Below are 10,378 nucleotides of genomic sequence, written 5' to 3' on the forward strand. Positions count from 1 at the left end.
ATATTTCTATTTAAGGTAATTCTTAAACATTAAAATATTTTAAGAAATATTTATTAAATATTACACATTAATTATTGAAGTGAAAATTTAATAGACTAAAATAATTTCTCAACTAATACAGAATAAATTGACCCGCTTTTAAAAAATCTAATTATTTTATCTTACTTTGAAATTTAGTAGAAATATACTAAATTGAATCTACTTTTTAAAGACCAGAAGTATATTTTGTGTTTCAATAGTTTTTTTTTTAATCTGCTAATTTACAAATGTGATGAGTTATATAGTCAGGGATTCATCATTCAGAACGAACACTATCAGAATAAAAGTTACATCATTAAAGTTCACTTTATCCAAGGATACAGGTTATACCTTATACACCATTGTATAAAACTTCAAAATAAAGAATAATAGCATTTACTTTTCTCATGGATAGTTTCTCCACGATGTGTTATATACTCTACCCACAGTGACTTTGAAGGAATACATATTTCAGAAAGAAATCAACGCAGAGCTTTTTCTCTAAATAAAGAGTCTTTGTGACTTAAAAGTGTCCCATACTATAGAAATGATCCCTTAAAGTATAATCTTACTGGACTTATCAAGGGGATCATGTCATAGACTGTGTTGCTGCATGACCAATGCTCTGTAAAACTGAAGCTGAAGCAGAATAATATTGTATGTCAGCTATTATATGTGTATGTGTGTGTGAGTGTGCATATGTGTATAGTCGTGGGAGGTGGAGTACAGCATAAGGGAAGATAGTCGATGGTATTATAACAGTTATATAAGATGTCAGAGGGGTAGTATGGGGGGGTTATCACTATATAAGGTGTATAAATGTCTAACTATTTTGTTGCTTTTTATACCTGAAACAAAAAAATAAAAAATAAATTAAAGTTTTTCTTTCAATTGTGGTAAAAAATAAAACAACACATCACAAAAATTCATAGATACAAATAATAGTTTAGTGGTTACCAGAGGTTAATGAAGAAGAGGGTAGTAGATGAGAGCAAAAGGGGTCAAATATATAGTGATGGAAGAAGAACTGACTCTGGAGGGTGAGCACACAATGCGATATATACAATGTGATGTATTACAGAATTGTACATTTGAAACCTATGCAATTTTACTAATGATTGTCACCCCAATAAATTTCAATTAAAAGAAATAAAAAAAAAACATAACATGAAAAAAAGTGTCCCATAAAACTAAGTTGTAGGACTTCTACCTATCTGTCGAGTTTCTGTTTGATTTATACACCACATGTGAATGCCATTTTTATCTATATACATAGCCTTCAATAACTTTTTTCCAAAAGTAAGATATTTAAAAAAATCAAGATTGCCTCTTGATCATGTATCATGCTTTAAACTAGACAAAGGAAGAAGCACACTGATTGACCACATTGATCCTTGCTTATTTACCTGGTGGACTTTCCATAGTACATACCTGGATTAGAAAAAAATGGAAAAAAAATAGAAATAAAAAATAATCTTTGATTGATGTATTTTCAGTTTTTGAGGAAACTCCACACTGTTTTCCATAGTGGCTGCACCAATTTGCACTCCAACCAACAGGGCACAAGTGCTCCCTTTTCTCCACATCTTTGCCAACACATGTTATTTGTTGACTTTTTATAGCCATTCTGACTGATATGAGGTGGTATATAATTGTGGTTTTGATTTGTATCTTTGATCAGTTGCTCTAAAGTGCTGTTATCAGTGTCCGTTAATCGTGGCTAGTAAAATTCATTGCACCTGTGTTAATTTTAGTAGCAATGAAACAACTGACTTCTGGTAATAGCTTGTAGGAGTCTTAAGATCAGTGTCAACACATGGAAATTACAAGTACCATATAAGTGTTACTCAATAGAAAGGCCTAGATTTTAAGATTAAGGAATCTTAGAATTTACACTAAGTGCATAGCTTCAAGCAACTTTTCAGCCAGCAACTGTGATCTTCTGGAAAGAGCATGAGGATTGTGAATAGATGGTATTAGAAATTTATCATATTAACACTTAAGTGGAGCAAAGGGTGCCAAATGGTAAGCCTCCATTCATACACACAAAAAAGTTAAGTAGAAAATTTTATTTTTCACAGGTCCTGGAGGAAATACCTGTCACACCTCAAGGGGTCACATGGGGAGGTGAAGTCAAAGCAGAGAGAGAGAGAGAGAGAGAGAGAGAGAGAGAGAGAGAGAGAGAGAGAGAGAGAGAGAGAGAACCTGGGCACATAGGGAGGGTCCGTGGGTGCAGTGCTTTGAGGTTCCTAGGCTAAGATTGGTCAATTCAAATCAAGTCCAGATTGGACAATTCAAATGAAAGCGGGGCTTTTGATAAGCTTCACAGGTTACCTAAGTGGCACATATGGAGAAGGTGCTGGTCAGGGGAGACTATTCACCACAGGGTTGTTTGAAAAGGCATATCAGAAATTTATTTACTTGTGACTCTGTGTGCTGCTATCTAGGGCATGAGCTTGCATAAGGGACTAGTTAGTACCTATTGATTATGTTCAGTGCAGGCAGCTTGGCAAAATAGAATGGATGCCAAAGTAACAGTAGCATGGAGTAACTTAGCTAAACTCTTGACAGAGGAGTGGTAGGAATGGCTCTGTGGTGCTGCAACGTGTTATTCCTGATTGAGAGGGGTGGTATATATATGATTGTGCTTACTTTGAGAAAACTAATCCAACTCTACACTTATGATTTATGTACTTTTCTGTTCATATGTTAAACTTTGATTTTTTAAAATATCACATGAATTTATGAAATGGTTATTATTCAATTAGTAAGCCTATACGTTTTTCACTGTATAAAATGTTAAATGCATTTGAAATGGACATTGTTAGGTTGGTACAGAGTGGATATTTTTGTTTCTGTTTTTATTTTTCATGAGTCATTGATGTCCTGTTCTTATTTTAACTAAGTCTCCTTAACCTTAGTTTACTGAGTAATTCAATGAATAAACATGCTGAGATTGGAGGCAGAAACTTTCTTTTTCTGTAGACAAAGAGTTGACAAGTTTTCTGAATATTTCTGATGATCAACAAAGAAGCATGACAGCTTCAAAAACATCTATGAGAGTTGATGCAAGTGGGGGTGGGTATTCTAAGCCTTTTCTTTCTTTCTTTCTTTCTTTTTTTTCTCCCCATCTTCAAGGCAAACTCAAGCAGTCTTTGAAATAAGTATGCTGCTTTGTTTGGCTCTCTCAGCAAGATACAAAGATGAACTATGCTGGAACACCATTGTTTGGTCGATTTGAAAGGAATCCCTTCATGTTTTCTTCATGTACTGTGCTGTGAACTAGGTCATCTCATCACCTTTTAAGCAGGCAAATTCTAAGAGTGGCATGCATAACTCCTAGAATCATTCTAGCTCTTCATCTATGTCAGATGAACCAGAATGAAAACAGTTAATTCATTTTATGTCCTTAAGAACAGAAAGGTGACCCTGAATCTAAAGAAAAATGGACTTCTATTTGGTTTTACAAGGTAGGTGGAGGAATTTATACCAATTTAGGAGTGTTAAAGGAAGGCTGCTCCCACCTTCACTTCTACATAGGTTTCAATAAGAGAAGCTTTATGTAAATATCAAAATTTTTATTAACAAAAGGATAATTGAAAGAACATAGTTGGGAATATTTTGAATATTCCTTATAATAAAAAAAAATAACTCAAAAATTACTTATAGATTTGTTGGTCTGATAAATAATTTGCTGCCATTGACTACAGTTGTAGGATGGCAAAATAATTATATGAAGACTATAATATTTTGTCAAGTTTATTTTTATTTTTGTCAGTCAAAAACAGAGAGCCCTACATGCTCATTGCTCATAGTGCCTAATTTACAGTTCACATATTTTTCCTAAAATTCTAATTCTTTGAAATATTGTGTGCTCTTTTTCTACACACCATTTTACACATTCTCTCTCACATATATGCACCACACACACACACAAACTGTTTTACACACATTCTCACACACATGCTCTTTTACAAACACACATTTGCATGTAAACACATGTGCATACACCCAATTTTCCTGATGGAGTAGATCCTGCTCTGGTCTCTTAAAACAGTATGCATAACCGATTGTACATGTCCTTAGACTGGTAGCAGTTACATTCATCCTTATATAGCTCTAATGTTATTAAACATGTGTGGTGCTCACTCATCAATATATTAATACATTGTGGGTAACAGTTGGTGCCATTGAACAAGTAACTTGTAACTTGAATCTTCCTTCAGATCCAAGTAATGTCATTTACTAAAGGCAGTTTTAGAAACCATAAAAAACTGTTAAACTGGAGTTTGTGCATGAGATGATAGGGGTATAATAGAATCTATAAGGTCCTGTTGAGTTAATATACCTTTTCAGAACTTACTCTACACAGGCAGAACAACACAGCTGCTAATCTCGTCTTAAAAATCACTTTCAGAGCATATCTTCAGGCCTGGGAACTCCTGTTTTACTTTGCTGGAAATACATAAATTCATGCTTATTTTCACAGCAAACTGTCATAAAATTTACAGGTTAAAGACTTCCTTTTCCAAGCCTCCAACTCAGTGCTCTGTCTACTATATGTGATAAAATAAGTTGAAAAATCCTGGGCTAAACAAAGTCTAGCAAGCCTCTTTTATTGTAGGGCTTCTTAGAGCTTTTAATATATGAATGGGCATTATGAAATTCCAAGCAGAGTATATAGCATGTAGCATTAGCCAAACTCACTTGCAAACATATCTTTTCTTTAATGGGCTCCTTCCAATACTAATGTATGGTTAAAGACATTTTGAGAACCAGGAGACTATACAGTTATTAATTCATCAAATATGGTCAAAATGGAGTTCTTTAATCTTAAAAAGAATAAGAAACTTGTCCCAGGTGTAATGTCTAGTGTGTTTTAATTTGAGTGAAATAAAGTTACAAAAACATACTAACAATTCTGCCAAATTATCCAGGTAGTATGTAATTTGATTAAATGTATAATACATTGATATTATTTACTTATTGACAAACAACTTAAAATCATTTGCAAAAGTAATATTTAACTTGTTTAAATGCTGAAAAATAGCATGTGTGCATTGTAGATGCTATTGACAAAATATTCTTGTCAAGTTGTAGTGAATAAGCTATCAATTTAGAGTCAGTAAATGGCACAGAATTACAAGAATGCATAGGACTCACAATAAATGTGAATTTATCATTTATCCTTTCAAATGTGACTCTCTATTACTGCTTTTGCTTTATCTGCTTCCATTGTCTAAAGTCAATTATGTTTACCAGCATGATTTTGAGAAGGACCATTGCAATGTGTGCAGCTGCTGGTAATACCCTGAATAAGTCTCCTCCATTTTTTTGCATACTCTTAAACCAATGAAGTAAGATTAAAATAAACATTCACAGAATAGTTTGAAGAGAAAAGTAAAAACAAACAAACACACAAACAAAAAACATAGCTATACTTTTAAGAATATGTGGGGAAACCAGGAAAGTTGTCCAAACTTTGCTGTATGTGATAGGGTGGATATGGGATCTATGGAACGAGGAGCTCAATGAACTCTGCAGACCTTTTTCCCAGGCTACAGCCTGAATTATTGTCCATCCTGAGATCCAAACCCACAATTCTTAGAGTGTTTGTGTCATACCAAGTTCCTTGGAATTAGCAAAGATGAGGTCCTACTTAAGAAAATGATATTCTTATTGCCTTTTAATTCTTTTGAAAAATAAACTATATGTGGTAACACAATTATAAAATGCATTTCCTTATTCTAGAAAAGAACAATATGTATATATACATATGTGTAATTCAATAGTACATATTTCAACTATTCTTTGGATTACAATATTTGACGTTGAAATGAAAAATTACAATGAGTATATTGTGATCAAATAGCAAGAAAATAATTAATTGTACCTACTTGTATACAAACCATTTTTTAATAATTTATGATAATAACATAAATGACTTCATAGGATGATGGTGAATATAAATAACAGGGTACCATTTATGAATCAAATATATAGAATTAAAAATATATGCTTGTGAGAAAATGAAAGCTAGAGAAACAATCTACCAAGTAAAATTAGTTCCTTAATTTTTCCTGGCTTATAATTTGCATTATATTGCTATCTAATGGTTAAACAGATATTTAAAATAAATATTATAACAACTTAGTATCCAAGAGATAAAAATATAATGTTTTATATTATTTTAAGCCCAGAATCCTAAAATCATATTTAAAGATTAGGAGAAGGAAGAAATCCTTAGACACAAATACAGCAGAGCTGCAAGCAAGGACCTCAATCAGTCTATCAAGTACTTTACTTTTACTGGTTCTATATCGGTACTCAGTGCTTACTGTTTATTCACAAGCTGCCTTCCTTTGCTTGGAAATGTGGCCAGATTTAGGTCGTGTCTCCTTACACGGAATATAATTTTTTGACACGATGATGTTTTAGTGCTTCATAGTTTAGCTAACTCCATGAAAGCCTCATGTCTGGCAAATAAAGAAAGAAAAAAAAAAAGAAGAAAACAGAAGAAAAACAGTTGTCTACATTGGACTTTTCTAAGTTATTGTGTGGTTGCATAATATCACAAAATTTGTTAGATAAGTTAATAAGAGATATTCTTAGAGTTAAACTTAGTCATCTTCTTTCTAGGGAAAATTTTGAGAAAAGGCAATCTAGTTATCCAATTTTGTTTTACTTACATTAAATTCATTTTGTGGGGTACACCTTGTTTAAAATAAAATTTTATATCAACTATGTGAGAACTCAAACATCACTGAGCTTAGTAATTCGTCAAATTTTGGTTGAGTGTGCAAAACAAAAATCATATAATAAAAACTGAATGTATAAAGGATATTCTGACTATTAGTAACATATTTGTATTTTCCTTCTGAAATTTGGATTGAAATATGGAAGTTTAAATTTGATTAATATTTTATTTCATTACTAGTGGTAGCATCACTCCATCTTATCTCCTTATTTATGAAAAAAATCTAAGAGCATTCAGAGAGAGAGGGAGGAAGGCTGGTACGTATAAACTGTGAAATTCAGTGCTATTCTAAAAATCAGGATGTATGTTTATCCTAGGAATGGCTCACATTAACACTTTCCTTAATATATTTTGGACTTACACATAAGTTACTTCTTTGAAACTGTGTTAACTGTTACCAGTGTTATATCAAACTAAACAGTGTGATTTATAATTTTCTGCCCAATACTGTAATTTTCCCAAGTCTAAATGATTTGTGCCTTTGTTGACACATGGTTCATTGATTGACTTGTTCAACCATTACTTAGTAATCATTCTCAGCCCTGTGAAATTACTGAGAGTAGACAATTTTACTCTGGAACGTTAAAGCTAGTATGTTTAGTATCTACCAGCATATTTAGACCATCACTAATGAGACATGTATACTTGAATATCATGTATGGTCTTTGGGATAATGAAGTTTTTATAATTTTATGTTTTGTTGTTATTTACTTGTTTCATTTTTGATTAAACAAGTGTAGTTAAATGTCACTTGTAGTCTGGAATAGAAAGAAGACAACATAAAATTGAGGATGAGAGAAGAGAGATATTATTTCCAGGGCATGAGGCTTTAAGGCTCTGTGTGGGGGTGTGTGAGTGTGCGAGTGTGTGTGTGTGCTTCCTTTTGTCTTTCTCAGAACCAGGTGGCTTTTATCCCTTTCGCTAATTTCATGAAGCAATTATAGCTCTTGGTGGCCTCAGAAATTCAGGGGTTTCTAGTTTTTCTGATTGGCCTCATTTGATGAAGCAGAAAGTCTGTCTGTGTTCTATTTAATGAGTTGGACTCTGAAGACAATAGGGAAGGAATAGGACTAGATATGCCTAAAATTCAACGCGATTGAATGAATCATTGGGGCATTACTTTTTGGAACTTGCTAAGAAAGAAAGAGAAAGGAAATATTAGTCATTAAGAGAGCATTATGAATTTGACCTCAAAGGTAAGGGAAGTTAAAGCAAAAATAAATTAATAAGACTATATCAAACTAAAAAGCTTCTGAACAGCAAAAGAAACCATCAACAAAACAAAGATTCAAGCAAAGGAATGGGAGAAGATATTTGCGAACAACATCTCCAACAAGGGGCTAATATCCAAAATATATAAAGAACTCATAAAACTCAACAATAGCATCAACAAAATCCATTAAAAAATGGTCAGAAGACCTGAACAAACACTCCTTCCCAGAAGAAATATAAACGTCCAACAGATATATGAAAAAAAAAGCTCAACATCACTAGTTATTAGGGAAATGCAACTCATAATGACAATGATATACCAGCTCACACCTGTTAGAATGGCTATTATCAACATGACAAGTTACAACAAGTTGGAGAGGTTGTGGAGAAAATGGAGCCCTCAAACACTGCTGGTGGGAATGTAAATTGGTATAGCTACCAGGAAAAACAAATTCAAAAAATTAAGAATAGAATTGCCATATGATCCAACAATCCTTCTTCTATTTACCCCCAAAATCAGAAAACATTTATGTGTAAAGACATATGAACTCCTATGTTCATTGCAGCGTTATTTACAGTGGCCAAGACATGAAAACAACCAAAGTGTCCTTTGAGAGATGATTGGATAAAGAAGATGTGGTACATACATACAATGAAATATTACTTGGTCATAAGAAAAGATGAAATACTGACATTTGTGACAACATGGATGAATCTTGAGATTATAAGTGAAATAAGTCAAACAGAAAATGTTGAGAATCATATGACTGCATTCATATGTGGGATATAAACCTGAAAGTTACAAATGAACAACACAAACAAACAAAAACAAAAAAAATCATAGACACAGACAACAGTTTAGTGGTTACCAGAGGGTAAGGTGAGAGGGGGGGATTGTACAAGAGGGAAAAGGTGTCAAGTACATGGGGATGGAAGGAGAAATGACACTGGACGGTGAGCACACAATGAGATATATAAAGGATGTATTATAGAAATGTACATTTGAAACCTATATAATTTTAGTAACTAATGTCACCCCAATAAATTTAATAAAATTAAAAAAAAAAGATATAGAGCAAAATGCATTTTTTTAATCTATGTTTTCTACAGACTTAATGAATGACAATTGATAAAATTATATGCTTATTCATTGATTCATTCAAAAAGTAAATTAATAAGAGTTCCGGTCAGGATGGCAGGGTAGGTAGACACTGTGCTTACTTTCTCTTATGACCACATCAAAATTACAACTAAACTACAGAAAAACCATCAACGAGAATCACCTGAAATCTTGCTGAACCGAAGCCCTACAACTAAGGACATACAGAAGAAGCTACCTGTAGACTGGTATGAGTGGCAGAGGTGCAGAACAGGCTGGCCCCACACCCAGGTGAGACAATAAAATTTGGGAGGGATATCTTGGCTGTAGAGGTCTTTGACCAAAGGAGCAAGGGGTCCCAGAGCCACACCAGGCTTCCCAGTCCAGGGTCCAGTGGCAAGGAGAGAAGTTCCCATAATTTCCGGTTTTGAAAACCAACGGAGATCATGGCTGAGAGAGACAGAGGGCTACTGGAGTCTCAGGAACTACTCTTAAAGGGACTATGCACAGACTTACTCACCAACAGAATCACCGGCTCTGAGCTCCAGTGCTGGACCAGCTGCTGGAGAGGTAACAGGGACACATGGGGGAGAAGGGGACTGAGTTTTCTGGCTGCAGGATGAGGGCTGGGGGGGCAGCTTTTTCCCAGATGGAGGATCTGGTGGAAACCATTGTTTCTTTGCTGAGCATCCCCCTTCCTTGCATGCAGACGAAGGTGGCTACCATATCTGAGTGTCCATCAAACAGACTGACACCATTGGTTCTCCATGCCTTGGTGATTCTGACACCCTGTCCTACCCAACCTTCAGGCACACCTAAGCCACTTCCAGTGGCTTTTCTCTACAAACCACCTGCCCTGGCTCATGATGCAGACTTTCCTGAAGTCTCTCAAAGTTTACAAACAACAAACAAGCAACATCTGATTTCAGCATGTCCTGTACTCCTAGCTGAGTAGCCAGCTCTAAGCCTGGCACTAGCAAAAGTTGTCCTTGGTTCTCAGCTTGGCCTCTTGTAGCACTTCTAAGCATGACACAGGTGGCTGCCATCTGTGGATTGCTTTGTAGCTCTTGCCAGTGGCCCTTGGCAGGACACAGGCTATTGGTGAATTTGCAGCTGGTCCCCTCCCAGGTTGCCCAGGAGCTGGTGTAACCAGTGGACAGCTTTAGAACAAGATGGAGCATCACTGAACCACCTCCAAGGATGACACGTCCAAAGGGCAGAGTGGATAGGCACCAGAGCCCCACTAAAGTGAACACTGCTCTGTAGGTTCAGCCCTTGAAAAACAGCTCCTC

At 34.9% G+C, this 10,378-nt stretch overlaps 1 pseudogene; it reads right to left on the reverse strand.

Moving 5' to 3' along the window:
• Positions 1 to 456: 456 nt before the first annotated feature.
• Positions 457 to 588, reverse strand: LOC148759098 (small nucleolar RNA U3; annotated as a pseudogene).
• Positions 589 to 10,378: the final 9,790 nt, after the last annotated feature.

This window comes from Rhinolophus sinicus, chromosome 1 (assembly GCF_057876585.1).
Source record: "Rhinolophus sinicus isolate RSI-liver-muscle chromosome 1, RSI-T2T, whole genome shotgun sequence".
NCBI lineage: Eukaryota > Metazoa > Chordata > Mammalia > Chiroptera > Rhinolophidae > Rhinolophus > Rhinolophus sinicus.